At 44.3% G+C, this 16,011-nt stretch overlaps 1 protein-coding gene across 1 annotated transcript in view; it reads right to left on the bottom strand.

The window, feature by feature from the left end:
• Window positions 1–16,011, bottom strand: part of RFFL (ring finger and FYVE like domain containing E3 ubiquitin protein ligase) — a 79,529-nt gene that overhangs the window by 62,740 nt on the left and 778 nt on the right. The gene's annotated exons all lie outside the window — the stretch shown is intronic.

Genomic DNA, 16,011 nt, shown 5'->3' with positions numbered 1-16,011 from the left:
AAAATTACATATATTTCTTCAAAAGAGACTCTAGGAAAATATATAATCATGGAGTAAAGGGCAAACATTGTTCCTTCTGAATGCTTAAATAGCCAATTATGTGTCTAATGCATTAATGCTGTAGAAGAGAAAGAGCCTATTACAGAAAGTTGAATAAGACATCCTGAAGAATGTACCCTGGGGGCTGCAGCCTATTCATCTGATAGTAATACCACCCCAAAAAGACAGTTTCATGCAACATGTAGTATTTTAATTTCCCAGCTGCCAAAAGAAATATATAAGGAGCAGAAATTAAACTAATTATGTCAGCAGTCCTAGTGAACAAAACTTTAATTGTCTTACAAATCAGCAGTTAGACTCTAACAGAACAACCCAAAGGCCCTTTAAGGGCTCCAACTTATTCAGAATACAGATTACTCTAATCAATGACAGAAATGAAACATCTTAGTTACTGTAGGTACATAAGGAGTATAAGCTTCCATAGTTCCATGTAAAAAATTACTATTCTATAAAAGTACCTTCTATCTAAAATTGGATTTCTATTATTTTATGATTTACATAATACACTGGGTATCACTGATAAGCCTTTTAAATTTGTACTCTACCAATCAGCTATTAAAAACAAATCCTAAGGGCAGCTAGGTGGCACAGTGGATAAAGCACTAGCCCTTGATTCAGGAGGACATGAGTTCAAATCCGGCCTCAGACACTTGACACTAGCTGTGTGACCCTAGATAAGTCACTTAACCTTCATTGCCCCACAAAAAACCTAAAAAAAAATCTGTCTGGAAAGCTTCAACCTACTTAGATGGAACACAAGTATCAGTAAGTAACAGGTCAATCTCTCTGAACCTTACAGGAGGTGGCTAAGCAATACTTGGAGGTGTATCTCTAGCAAGCCCCAGACAGAGGCAAAGTCAAAGGGAAAAAAGCAATAGGGGGAGGGAGAAAAAGATGAATATGAAAGAAAAAGGATTATAGACATTTAAAGACAAAACCTATTTCCTCTAGTTTTAAGCAACCTTATCCTTCATTCATTGATTTTTTTTTTAATTTTTTTTTTTGAGAGGCAATGGGGGTTAAGTGACTTGCCCGGGGTCACACAGCTAGTAAGTGTCAAGTGCCCCAATTAAGGGGCAGCTAGGTGGTGCAGTGGATAAAGCACAGGCCCTGGATTCAGGAGTACCTGAGTTCAAATTCGACCTCAGACACTTGACACTTACTAGCTGTGTGACCCTGGGCAAGTCACTTAACCCCCATTGCCCCGCAAAACAAACGGAAAAAAAAAAAAAAAATAAAGAAAACTATAATGGACAAGTTTACCCATTAATTGCCCCATCTGCCACTCAAAGGTAACAGACCCCAAGGCTGCCTAACTCAACTAAAATTAGAGGTTAATGACCATAAGCAATAAATGCATAAAGAATGGAATACTTTTGATTCTCATTATATAAATTAAGGATTTGGACTTAAAATACGTGTACATTTTAGGAAATAGATATATTATCTGTCTTCAGGCTAATTTATTCACTCCTCTTTCTCCAAGCTCATTGCAATGCTGTTCTTCACACTTATGGAATTGTCTAAAGCATCTGGATATTCAGCAGAGGTTTCATGAAAAATTAAGGCACTGGTCTAAATGACCTCAGTGCCTTCCCTATGTTCCTCACGTACACACAAGGCCTTCCCTTGACCTCACCATCATCCATAATGTTCCCAGTCATGATCAAGAAACTTATCCTCGGGGCAGCTAGGTGGCGCAGTGGATAAAGCATTGGCCCTGGATTCAGGAGTACTTGAGTTCAAATCCGACCTCAGACACTTAACACTTACTAGCTGTGTGACCCTGGGCAAGTCACTTAACCCCAACTGCCTCACAAAAAAAAAAAAGGAAAGAAACTTATCCTCCTCCTATCTGACATAACCTGTCATCCCACATCTCTTTAAGCCTCACTCCAACTAAACCTATTCTTGATCCTCACTGTGACCTCCAAGAAATTCCAACCCTCAGTTTTCTCCCAGGCCATCACCCCTGCTCAGGTTTCACTTTCTTCCTTTCCAAATTCTTACTTTATGGTTAGACAGTTAGATGTTACATTGTTCTCTGCACGGAAATCGCTTGCCACTTTGTCCTCTTGCAGCTAGATACCTTGCCAAATTCTAACCCTGTATTGACACCCCAGCATCTGCCTCCTCCACCCCTACTAACAACTGCTGCTAAATTATGAAGCAGAAAGTTAGGAAACTGGTCTGACCGGGTCCGTCACAAATTTGTTGTCTAACCTCGACTAGGCCCTCACTCCATGGTAAGGTAATCTTCCTATTCTTCCCTAATTGACTCTGTTACACTCACTACAGATAAAGAGAGCTCTCCAAATTTGCTCTTCGAGAGACTTTCCATCCTTTCAGTTGAGGACCCTCCCCCATATTGAGCCCTCTCCCTTCTTTTCTTCTAGTCTCTGATGAAAAGGTGGCTGGCTCTTGACAAAGCCAACTCCTCTACCTGTACTTTGATCCCATCCCATCAAGTCTCTTCTAGCAGATTGGCCCCATAATCATCCTTCATTCTCTTTAATCTTCAGTCTCTCCCTATCTATAGGCTGAATCTTAAAACCTTCAGAACACGAAAGACTGGATCCTAACATGTTAGCACTACATCATCATATAATTCTTGCAACTGCTAAGTACATTTACCTTTCTAGGTTTCTCTGGACTCTTATGTCTGTATTTCCAAATTCCTATTCAGCTTTGCTCTTTTCATCAGAAATGCTCAAAAGTCCTTTATTCCATTAAAAACTCATATCACAAAAAAAAAAAGAAAGAAAAAGAAAAGAAAGAAAAAACCCATATCTCTCTCTCACACACACACACAGGATTATACTCAACTTATTGGGTTGTTATTCTTGACTGTATGTCTTTTGTATGTGGCCAATATAGGACTTTATTTTCTTTGAATGTTTGTATGTTGAGGGATTTGTTGGGGTTGCTTTTTTCAACAGTGGACAGGAGTAAGGGAGAAAAGAACCATTTTTTCTTAGTTGAAAAAAATGTCACAATAAAAAAATATAGAATCCAAGTGGTTTTTTGTTTGTTTCTTTAAATCATGGTTTTCAAGGAATCTAATAATTATCAAATTCTCTTTGATCTGTTTTCCATCCAGGTCAATTTAAGATTTTGATATTCAATACTTTAAATTTCCTTTTTTTAATGTTTTAATTTTGTTCTAATATTTCTTGATGCTTCATGGAGTCACTGACCTATATTTATAGTCTTTGTTGTTCAGTTGTGTTCAACTCTTCCTGACCCCATTTGGGGTTTTCTTGACAAAGATAGAGGAACTGAGGCAATCAGGGTTAAGTGACTTGCCCAGGGTCACACAGTTTGGAAATGTCTGAGGTCACATTTGAACTCATTTGAAGAAAATGAGTCTTCCTGACTTGAAGCCCAGCACACTATCTACCGTGCCACCTAGCTACCCCTATATTTAGTCTAGTTTTCAGGAATTCCATTTGTTGGGTAAAGTTTACCACTTTCTCTTCTAGGCTAATTATTCTCTCTCTAATTCTTTTATTGGGAGATTTTATTTTACTTTTTAAACTCTGCCTTTATTTCTTCTACATATTGCATAGACCTTATGGGAACTCCATTTTTTTTTCTTTTAAGCCTCTGTCTGCAGTTGCTAGTTAGATATGCAATATTCTTTCTTTGCTTTTCCCATCTCTCCAGGTTTAGTTCCTGAATTAGGGCTTTGTGCCAGGGTCAGACTCTACCCCCTAGTGCTCTTTTGGGTGGGTGGTCAGCTCTGCTTGGAACTGCCTTAGGTTCGTTCCCTAGATTCTCATTTCTAAGGGTTTTCTGAGCCCTTGAGTGAGTGACAGAGCACTAGAATTTCAGGGCCCTCTTTTGTGTCTCAGGGCAGTGTTAGGGACCCCTACTCTTATTCTTCAGCTTTCCTTCCTTTCCTAGCTAAACTCATTGAAGAGGTCATCTACAATTGAGGCCAGAACTTCTTTCCTTCTCTCTCTCTCCTTGACCCCTTGGACTTGACTTGGCTCAGAGCCCCTGTACTGCTGGGTTCCAGAGTAGAAGTCAGTTTCTGAATCCCCTCAATTGGCTTTCTAGATCATTCTTTAGTCTAGTGCAAACTTTAGGGTTTTGCTGACATAGGTGTGTGGGAGCTGGGGCATATGCCACCTCCTCTTCAGATGACCAGCTCCTCACCCCACTGGAGTCCACCTTTCCAGACCTGTTACATTTCAGTCTAATTGGCTCACTTGATGTCCTTCACACAAATTATTCCATCTCCAGGATCAGGAGACTTTAAAGATGATCCTTTACCTCTGGAACACACCCTCTCCCCACATCTACCACCTGCTTGACAGTTCAGATCCACTAACCCCTCCCTCTTCTCCAATGTGCCAAAATAAAATGTCACTTGTTCTGTAGCCTCATATATATATTTCCCCAGATAGAAAGTATGCCCCTTGAGCAAGAGCAGGGGGTATTCTGGTTTTGTTTGGGGGTTATGATTTCTCCCTACTTAACTAGATAAGCATATCTCATCACACATTCCTAAAATGGTATCTTCCATAGCATTGTTTCTTCATTCCCCAAGGCTCTTGTATGCTCTCATAGCTCACAAGTGTTCAATGATTCCTATGCTGACAAATCCAACATTTGTATGCCTAACCACAATCTGGTCGGAGAAGCTAGTTGTGTGATCCTGGGCAAGTCACTTAACCTGTTTGCCTCAGTTCCTCATCTATAAAATGATCTGGAAAAGAAAGTGGCAAACTATTCCAGTATCTTTGCCAAAAACACACACACACACACACACACACACAAAAGTCATGAAGTGTCTTTCACAACCAAAAAATGACTAACCAATTTTTTATTGTTAATCTCCTGAACTCCAGCTCCATATTATCAAGTGCCTGCCAGACATCTTACCTGGAAGCATCACCACAGGCATTTCAAATTCAACAAGCCCAAAACAATTTCTATTTTCCCCAGAATCCAACCGTAGTCCCAGTGTAAATTTCTACCCACCACCCTTCTAGTCACCCAGGTTCACCACCTTAGTGATCCTAACTTCTCTCAAGTACCATGTACTCCCTCACACTGAGCCCAGCTTCTCTCCATTCACATGCCTCTACTCTAGTAGAGGCCCTCATCATCTCTTGCCTGGACACTCGAAATAGCTTCCTAATGAGTCCATTTCTAATCCTGCCCCTCTCTGAACCATCTCTCATAGACAGAGCTATCATATTCTCGACACAGGGAACCTGTCATATAAGCCCTATACACAATCCTTAATGGAATTTAGATAGATCATCAGTCTGCTATTCAAGACTCTCCACATTTGGTGCCACCAACCTTTCCCTTCTATCACTTCCCTTTTAGGAGCCCTCCTTCCATTCCAAGTTGCCTGCTACCTGGGGCCATCTCCAGTTGTCCTGATCTCTATCTTGCCACTGGACCCAGAGGGCTGGGGAAGAGAGATGAGGCCGGTGACCCTGCACAACCCCGCCTGCCTCACTGAAATCCAATTCACTGCAAGTCCTGGCATCACCCTGAGGTCATGGTCCCCTTTGAGAATGAAGGACTAACCACAGTCGGCTACCTACCCCCAAACATGGCATTCCATATCCCATACCTTTGTGTCCCTTAGGTCTGGCATCTACTCTGCCTGACCTCCCACAGTTCAGGTACAACCTTCTGCATGAGGCCTTTCTCCATCTCCCCACTTACTATCACTTCTCCCTGCTTGAATACTTTATAGTCACTGCATCATACTTGTATGTGTGTGTGTGTGTGTGTGTGTGTGTGTGTGTGTGTGTGTGTGTGTATAAAATCTGGCCCTTTATAAGCTTCTTCGGAACAAGGGCTGTTTCTTTTTTATTTGCTTGCCCCAATGCTTAGCACATAGTTGTTTAATAAATGTTTGTTAAATTCAGCTTTGAATAAGTTTTCATTGCTAATATGCTGTAGTCTTCTTAACAGTCACCCCGGCATATATGTATGGAAATATTTTACTGACTAGCTGGGCCTAATCTAACTGGGGGGCTATATCTTATTGGAGGACTAATCTGGGGACTTTTGACTGTAGATATTTGACTGGCTGGCTATCTGACTATTAATTTAGTATGGGCCTTTAAAAATTTCTTCAACTGCTCTCAAACTGATAAGCAAAAGATTAAGAAGCCTCTTAATTAAATAATCAAAGCAGAATTTATTTATAAAAATCAATGTAAACGATAAAGGTTAAGAAATGCAAATTATACAACCCATCTGCTTTTAATATAATAAGGGCCATTGCCACCTCTTGCCTTAGGGTATGCTCCAGCTTTCTCCAACTTTCACTCTTTTTCTCCTTCACTCCAGCTTCCCTGTGCTTTCACTGCTCAGCTGCTTTCTTCCAAGCCCCTTTTACTTTGTTGACCCCCCTTACCATCTAACTTTCCTCTCTGTACTGCCGCACTGAACCCCTGTGTTTCTCTCTCACTGACCTCCTTGCATTCTCTTAGTGCTCTGGCATCCTCTGGCCTCCTTGCTCTTAGCTTTTTCTCCGTCTCTGTCAGCCCCTCTCTTTACATAACATTAGTCTCCTTAGCATCCTTGTAGCAGCCCCCTTTCCATCCATTCCTCTTAATCTTCTGGCCTCCCCTTTCATTTTGTTCTCCCCTCAAACCTCGGGCTCCCTGTGCCTTCCCACACGCCAAGCTAATCCCCCAGCCACACTAGTGCTGTGGCCAGGCAGGGGCTTGAAGGTGCCCCCACTGTGTGCCTAGGACCTTCGCACAAGCTGCACTAGGGGCCAGCCTGCACAAGCCCAGGATCTCTGGGGTAGATCCTCTCAGGGTGGAGGGAGCTAGGGCTCCCCACCGCCAGCCATCTGACCTGAAATCCTGAAAAGCCCATGGGGCTTTTTTGGCTCAGCTGAAGTGGAATGGGAGGGGCACCAGCCCTTCACACAGAAAAAACCCCTGAGAGCCTAAGGCTCTTTAATCTCAGCCCAAAGGCAGGGTCCCCAAATCAAAATAAATTTCCACATCTGTCTAGTTGGAGGCATTTGTGATTCAGAAACTGCAGTGTTCGAAGATCTTCGGGCACATGGCACCCACTAGAATAATCGAAGCTCCTGCATCAGGAGGCCGTCTGGGATGACTGAAAGCATTTTCTAATACCCTTTTATTCCCAAAATATAAGTGCAAACCCATGAGCTCAGCAAAGGCTCTGATCCAGAATTTTAATTCATTAAATACAGGCAAGAGGCAGAAGAACAAGGAACATATAGACAGCTGGCCTTGGAATTGTGAGAACCAGGGCAGCGCCACCCTGAGGAGAAAGCATGTGACTAGCATCCAGAAGTTCCATCTATTCATAGAACCACCTGTAAGTCATGTCAATCAATGCTACCAGCCAATTAGCTTGGAGCTGTGTGTGGGGACTGCCCCTCTTGCGGTCCCCAGAGAGCTTCTGCTCGAGAATGGGGGATCCTACTTTCGGTTGGAGGTGGTGTTAACATCAGCAGGGCCAGGGGAGCCGGACTTTTTCTTTCTGAGCTCCACGTGTTCTTCCTCTTTTGATAACTTCTAATATACTTCAATAAATGCTTAATGCCCAAAGCCTGGTGCTATCAGCTTCTAATTTAAGGCGACCACACATTACATTTTTAGTCCTAACAGTCAGATTTTAAACATAACAGAATGGAAAAGTTCAAGGAGGAATTCCAGCCCACCTTCAGCCCAATTCTGCCTGAGTAACCAAGAGCCAATCACTTCATCTCCCAACAACACCTGGGCAAGCTTCTAAAAGCACAAGTGATCTCCCTTCGCCAAACTCCCCTCCACACAGGTCTGACTGTACCAGTCCCCTCCCTGATAGATCCCAGTGGCTCCATCCAGACTCCAAGCTCTATCATGAACCCCTCTGGTATCTAAAACCTGTCACAGCTGAACAGACCTCATCACACATCATTCCCACTCCAGGAGTAAGTGAGGGTCCAGGCCCAGGTCTTTCCCATTGCTCCAAGTCTGACCCCTGTGCCTTTCTTCACCCAGGCCGTCCCCCACTGGAGAATCACTCTTACCCACTGCACCTCCCCCTCCTCTAGAATCAGCTTTGACACGTGACCTCCTTCTTCACAGGGTGCCTGTCTCTCCTGATCTCACCCTCCCTCCCTAGAGTCCTTTGTAGTTATTCCATGAGCGCACAGACACAGGCACACACCTACTCAGACTGCAAGCTTCTGGAGAGCGGGGTGTGCATGTTTTTTGTCTTCAAGAAGACTGTCCGACATAGAGCAGAGACTTAATAAGTGCTTATTGATCTGTACTGGGAGAGAGAAGTTCCCCATTGTCAATGAAGTCACAAATCTGGACCCAGAAAAAGTAAGAGCAATGGAGAGCCACCTGGTGGGCTTAAGTAGGCTGCAGGACATTTCCCATGATGATTTCTATGCAAGGAGCTTCATAAGGGATCTCAGAGTAAATGCCACCTTCAGAAAAGGTGGGTCTGTCATGAAGCAGTAATCCCACAGAAGGGCAGAGAATATAAGCACTGTAGCCCATGAGACAGCCCAGTCTCCAGAAAATGGTGACAGGCCTCCATCCAGGGACAGAGTATCAATGGCTGACTGGTGGAAAAGCATGGACAAAGACCAAAAGAGAATGCCAGGGGGGCAGCTAGGTGTCACAGTGGATAGAGCACTGGCCCTGGATTCAGGAGGACCTGAGTTCAAATCCAGCCTCAGACACTTTACACTTACTAGCTGTGTGACCCTGGGCAAGTCACTTAACCCCAATTGCCTCACCCCCCCCAAAAAAAGAGAGAGAGAGAGAAAGAACGCCAGGGATGGGCAGAGATGAACTGACCTTCCACTGGCGAGACTGGACTTACAGGGGAAACCACAAATCTGCTTAAGAATTACTTACAAGGGCATCCAAAAATGAAGAATTGGGAAAGCTGCCTTGGCTCATTTCAAAATTCTCCCAGTGAGAGATGTCCCAACATAACTGCCAGAGACAGAACAGATGGCCCGGCCAGGCTGCTGGCTGGTCATTCAGCAGGCCAATGGAGCCCCCAGCCCAGCTGAAAGGGGCCTCATTCTGACAAGTCACACAACAAGCTTTAGTTACCTGGCAAGGTTAAAGAATGCAGTCTTCTGCAGGTTGGTCAAATAGTCCAATTTCCAAAAATGTTGGATAAGATCCACACTGAACATTTCTTCAATGAATCAAGAGTCACGTCAGGCTCTTTCAGCACCTCAGTCATCATGATGAATCTTAGTTACTAATAGTGCTGGTTAAACATTTCTAAGGGATGGAATGCTGGCTAACCCAGCTTTTTTACTGTATGGTTTGCAATTCACATATGAGGATTTGCCTACAGATGTGGTGAATGGAGGGGGAGGGAAGAAGGAAGCCATGTGCCATGGAGGGAAGGGGCCATACTCTGTCCAAGGACAGCTGGAGACCAGGGGCAGAAAAGCAAGAGCAGAAGGAGGAGAAACACATAAAGGATGGGGACACACACGGTATCTAGTGCAAATGGGGAGAAGACAAGCCACTCAGGCCAGACATGTGGGTGGGTGGGCAGATAGGTGGCTGCAGCTGTCTTGGTCTCTGCACATGTTCATTCTGCTTTCACATAAAGGGTTTGGGTTTGGAGTTTGGGGGAAGGGGGAGGTGGGGAGAGGCAGAGTGCTAAGCCCAGTAGCAGGTACAGAAAAGTCAAGGTGGGGGTGGGGGGTGGAACATGGATTTCTTCCAGGAGAATTTGTGTAATGCAACTTTACCTAGAGCAAGAACTGTCTAAACTAAGAGACTCAAAAAGTTTTCCCCACAGCAAACTTACAATTCATGTTTGCCTTTAAAATCGTAATAAAAAGGAAAGTTTAAAAGCATTGAAATGAAGGGGCAGCTAGGTGGTGAGTGGATAGAGCACCGGCCCTGGATTCAGAAGGAACTGAATTCAAATCCAGCCTCAGACACTTAACACTTAACTAGCTGTGTGACCCTGGGCAAGTCACTTAACCCCAATTGCCGCACCCCCCCCCAAAAAGCATTGAAATGGAATCCTAATAAATCACTTTAATGACAAAATGGTAGAACTTCATCTATCAGCAATGGGGATTATTCACTCTTGAGATTTAAAAAAACAAAAACAAGGGAACAATTTTGTAAGAGAATTCAGGCATGTCATCCACTGAGGAAACCAGCTTAAAGGCCCCCTGACCCATCTGGATGAGAGCTGACCAATTTCCAGACCATCAGGGCTGTCCACTGCAATGGGCGACCAAAGGAGCCAGTGATTGCTTGTCTCCCACTGAGATAAATGGGGGAAGACACCACTGGGCATAAGTAAAATCCTACCACTTTTTTTTAATAATAAAATTTCCTGTTACAAAAGAACTTGTAACCAAATGCTTCCAGCACAACAAATTTCAACGGCAAAAAAGTGGCCATTCCCTTTAATTGTGTTAAGTGATATTTCCCCTACTAGCAGTTACATAATTCTCTCTTTTGTGTTGAATACACCATTCTAGCAATAGAACACTGTTATAACAGCATCAACCATTACTGCCTGCATCTGGCTACACGGTGGGGGAGGAGAGTCTGGTCAAATACTAAACTGTCAGCTCCCACACAGGGACTCTCACTTCTCTTTCTATACCACCTCAGTGTCTGGCATGGGTCAGGGGATGTAATAAGTTAATAGTCAATAGAGAGACCAGTTCAAATCCTGACTCTGACACATCCTAGCTGTGTGACCATGGGCAGATCCTTAATTTCTCTCTTCTTCAATTTCCTCATCTATAAAATGCAGATAACAGGACATACTCCCCAGGGTGCTATGTGGTCTGAATGAGATACTATTTGTATAGCTAGCATTTATAGAAAGTTTTAAGCAAATATTATCTCATTTGGTCCTCACAACAACCCTAGAAGACAGGTGCTTTTATGCAAAATACTTTGCAAACCTTTAAGTGCCTAAAGAAATAATAACTATTATTATAAAAGACCAACAGAGGGGCAGCTAAGTGGCCCAGTGAATAAAACACCAGCCCTGGATTCAGGAGGACCTGAGTTCAAATCCGGCCTCAGACACTTGACACTTTTACTAGCCATGTGACTCTGTGCAAATCACTTAACCCTCACTGCCCCCTAACACACACACATATCAAAAAAAAAAAAAAAATTTGTAGACAATATAAAATACTTGGGAGTCTACCTACCAAGACAAACCCAGGAACTATATGAACACAATTACAAAACACTTTTCACATAAACAAAGTTAGATCTAAATAATTTTTAAAAGACCAATATAGTCTATACCAGGGGTCTGCAAACTGTGGCAGATCTGTCTTTGCACGGCCCTAGCTAAGAATGGTTTTCTCATTTTTAAAAAATTCTTGGCTCACAAACTTGCAAAAAAGGAAGGCCAAGATTTGGCCTGAAGTAGTCACTACTATTGTCCCTGCTAGTTTCTAAAGTCTATTCATATCACCTCAGCTTAGGTGCACAGAACTAAATGAGAACCCTAGATTAGTCACTTACTGGGTGACCTTGGCCAAGTCACTGGATGCCTGTCTTCATCTATAAAATGAGGAAGCAGAACAGAAGCCTATGACAGAATGAGATAATAAGGGGGCAGAGTTCTGCAAAGCTTCAAGCAAGCCTAGAAATGCTAGCATCTGTGATCTCATGATCATATATGTTTTAAGGTTTGGAAAACACTACACATATATCCTATTTGCTCCCCAAAATATCAGGGACTCCACTGTAGATCAAAATCATAATAGGCTAGAGAAGATGCAAAAAGTGAGTAAGCAGCTGCCCAACCAATACTGCTCTAGATTTTACAACACTTTTCATCAGAAGAAGCCATGGGATCAGAGGATAAAGAGCTGGGAGGGACCCTCATCAATCTGGTCCAAGTTCCCCATTTTCCAGATGAGAATGAGAGCACCTTGCCCTCAGTCCTGTTACATAAACCTCGAAAAGGTAAGATGGGAAGAGTTATAGTACATATGCTCATTTGAATAGAGTAAGTATAAATAGCTACCCAAGTGATTTTCCTAAAGCACACTGGTCTAACCACAAACAACTCCCCCCTTCCTCCCGGTCACTATTCAATTCCAGGAACTCTCTCTTACCTCTAGAATCAAATACAAGTTCCACTGTTTGGCACTGAAAGTCCTCCATCTGGGGGCTACTTAGCCATGTCCATGCCAGTCCAATGGGCCTGCGTGCTGCTCCCACAAGACGTTCCATCTGCTCACCCACACCCTCTAACAACCTCTTGTTTCTTCCAAAGCAAGCTTCTCCACAAGTTTCCCAGTCCTCCCAGCAGCTGGGGCCTTCCCCACCCCCCTAAAAAAGGACCATGTATTTATATGGCATATACTTGGATATTTACAAGGGGTCTTTCCCCCCCCCCCATGAACTTAAATCCTTTAAGGGCATGGGGGCAGGTGCATTGCTGTCTTTGTATCCCTAGCACACAGCTAACATGTAGGAGACTTGTTACTGAGATTGAACAGAAAAAGAGAAAAGGAAGTTTTCAGAGAAACGACCTTTAAATGCTTGTCATTGCCTCAGGTCAGGAACACCTGGGTTCAAATCTGGTTTCAGACACCTACTAGCTGTATGACCCTGGGTAAGTCACCTCACATGTTTTCCTCAGTTTCCTCAACTGAAAAGTGGGGCTAATAACAGCACCTACCTCACAGGGTGGTTGTGAGGATCAAAGGAGATGAAATCTGTTATAAATGTCTGTTCCTGGGAAGCTAGATGGTGCAGTGGATAGAGCACTGGCCCTGGATTCAGGAGGACCTGAGTTCAAATCCGACCTCAGACGCTTGACACTTACTAGCTGTGTGACCTTGGGCAAGTCACTTAACCTTCACTGCCCTGAAAAAAAAAACCAAAAAACAAAAAAAATCTGTTCCTTTCCCTCATTCCACTGAGCCCTTGCACTGACCGCTGTTAAGTCACACTCTGCACAAACTTGCTTTGAATTAGAAAGTTTTGAGCTATATTCATTTCTAAGCTTCCTGAGGCCTGTGTGCTTTCTTTTTCAGTGTCCTCTACTCTAGTAGCAGTTGGTTAAATTAACTAATCAATTTAGAGAATTTACAACTTTGTATGCCAATGTAAACGATCAAGATAATAGCTTTTGGGCTGATCAATACAGAGGTTTTGAGGAGTCTGGTCTCCATAATTAGATATAGACATTCAAATGTGTCTTGCAGTATATTCACATTTTTCTTCAAGCACACAGCAAGCTTTTGCTATTGGCCACACCATCGTAATTTGGAACTGCATGAGGCAAAACCGACCCCACCTGGCACTTGGGAAATCCAAAATACATTGAGCACTAGAGACAAGGCACTGTCTGATGCTGAGGCTACAAAACAGCCCAGACTGGGGAGTCTCCATTCCATTGGTGATCTCTGACTTGCTTCATTTCTTGTTGTGTCCTCTTTCATCTCCTAATATACCCCCCCCCAACCCCAGCATCCTCCCTAACAAAGATTTTATGGGTTTTTTTGTTTTTGTTTTTTTTTTAGGGCAATGAGGGTTAAGTGACTTGCCCAGGGTCACACAGCTAGAATTAAGTGTCAGATGCCGGATTTGAACTCAGGTCCTCCTGACTCCAGGGCCAGTGCTCTATCCACTTCGCCACCTAGCTGCCCCCTCCTAACAAAGATTTTAAAGAGAAAAGGCCAGTTGCCCCACACCAGTGGACACATCAGCCTCATCGGACAGCTCGCCCACAATTCCACAGCCAGAGCTGCTCCATTAGACCCAGGAGGCCAATCTTCTGGACACAATCTTCACCAAGCACCGAGCTTTCCTTTTGCCCCTGACAACTACAACTTAGGAAAATGCCATATTGTGCGATCCACCAAGAGGATGCACCACAAAATTTCAGAGGTACTTCCTATTTCCTTAGGCCTGTGAGAGATCAAGGGGAAAAGTCTCAACAGCCAAAGCTTCAATTCTCTTTAAAAGTTACAAACAAGTGGACCGCTAGGTGGCACAGTGGATAGAGCACTGGCCCTGGATTCAGGAGGACCTGAGTTCAAATTTTGCCTCAGACACTTAACACTTACTAGCTGTGTGACCCTGGGCAAGTCACTTAACCCTCATTGCCTCTCAAAAAAAAAAAAAAGTCACAAACAAGTGGCCCAGATGGATTTACAGTAAGGCAGACATTAAAGGGCCAGCATCGCCTCCTAGCTCCCCTGAGCCCAGGAAGGCATGTGAGGCGGCAGTAGGAAGGCACAGACGCCCTCCCCACGGGTCTAAGCCTCTAAGAACCTCGCACAAGCTAAACTTCTACCAGGCAAGCTGCATCCACCAATGCATGTTTATTCATCACCTCATTACACTAGCTGTTAAATGGAATCCAAAGCAATGGGAGTGGGGAAAAAACATGTGCAAGGCGCCAATTACATTCCCTGCTGGGAAGGCTGTTCCTGGAACGTTAACACCTCATTCTTTCTCAATGGCACAGTTTTTGCTTAGAGTAGAATGCTCTGTTCAAGTGACTGAAGTAGCGGAGAAAGGGGTTTGTTACCATTTGGTCTAGGAACCAACCAAAACTCTGAGAACAGAACCCCAACCCTAAATGGGGCAGTGAGGTAGAAGGCCACTCCCAGGTCAGTTATGGGCACACCCCTATAAAGAGCAAGACAGATTAATCTGCAGGCGGAGAGTAGACACTGGCGGGAAAACCCCACCTCTCCAATGATCCTGATCAACTCTAAGTCATTTAGTTTTCCAAGGTGGTGACTGTTCTTTAAAAAAAAAAAAAAGCAGAGGGGGCAGCTAGGAGGTGCAGTGGATAAAGCACCAGCCCTGGATTCAGGAGGGCCTAAGTTCAAGCCTGGCCTCAGACACTTGACACTAGCTGTGTGACCCTGGGTAAGTCACTTAACCCTCATTGCCTCGGCTCCCCCCCCCCCCTCCAAAAGGGCAAAGATAGGGTCCTTCTCAAGGGAAAGAAAGCCAAGTTACCTCTAGTTCCAGTCATAAACAAGGCACCCTCCCCTACAATCCAACTCAAGGTGGTTCAAGAAGGGTTCAGGCAGGGTGGGGGAGTGCAAAGAAGAAAGTACTTGCCCTACCCTCACCCCTCCCCAGCTTTCCCAAGGGAAGAATCAACACCCCAAAGGAGAGGAGAGGGCAGCAGGAGTCCGTTCCCCTCATTAGAATGGAAGATCCCCGAGGGCAGGAAGTGACTCCACATCCCCAGGTGCTTCCACCAAAGCTTCCTGAATGACAATAGCTAGCCTTTACTAAGTGCCTCCAGGTGTCAGGCAGCCAGCATTCAAGTCTTTCTCAGGGCCAAAGTACAGAGCAAAGAACTGGGTTAGTACAAAGGCAAAGAATGGCCCCAAGCGCTCCAGGACCTCAGTCAAATAGAGGTCAGCAGCAAATTTCACCAAGTCCCAGCAAGCTGCAGACCGGACAGACTGGGAGGATCCCCGGGGGGAAGGCACCAAGAAGAAAAAGCTTTACAAATACTGGGTCACCAGACCCAGTTTGTCAGCTAGATGGTAGAGTGCTGGGCCAGGAGACAAGGAGACTTCCTCCAGAGTTCAAATCCGGCCTTAGGACACTTACTGGCTGAGTGACTCTGGGCAAGTCATTTCACCCATTTTTGCCTCAGTTTCCTCCTCTGTAAAATGAGCTGGAGAAGGAAAGGGCAAAACCAATCCAGGATCTCTGCCAAGAAAACCCAGTGTGGGGTCACAAAGAGTCTGACAGGACTGAACAGCAATAACAAGAGGCATCATTTAGGGATGGAAAGGACCTTGGAAGTCATGGAGTGACTAAGTGATCCACTCTGTTTTCGTACATCAAGAAACCCTGCAAGGGCCTGACTTGGCTCGGCTCACACAAAAGCAAATGAACAAAACTAAGATCTCAATGCGGTCCCACAGACCTCAAATCCCGGGGTCTCAATGCTGCCTGCCTCACCATGTGGGTGCCCAGG

Source organism: Dromiciops gliroides, chromosome 4 (genome assembly GCF_019393635.1).
Source record: "Dromiciops gliroides isolate mDroGli1 chromosome 4, mDroGli1.pri, whole genome shotgun sequence".
Taxonomy (NCBI): domain Eukaryota; kingdom Metazoa; phylum Chordata; class Mammalia; order Microbiotheria; family Microbiotheriidae; genus Dromiciops; species Dromiciops gliroides.
Note: the sequence above shows the minus strand (reverse complement) of the source record. Positions and strands in the feature narration are given on the sequence as shown.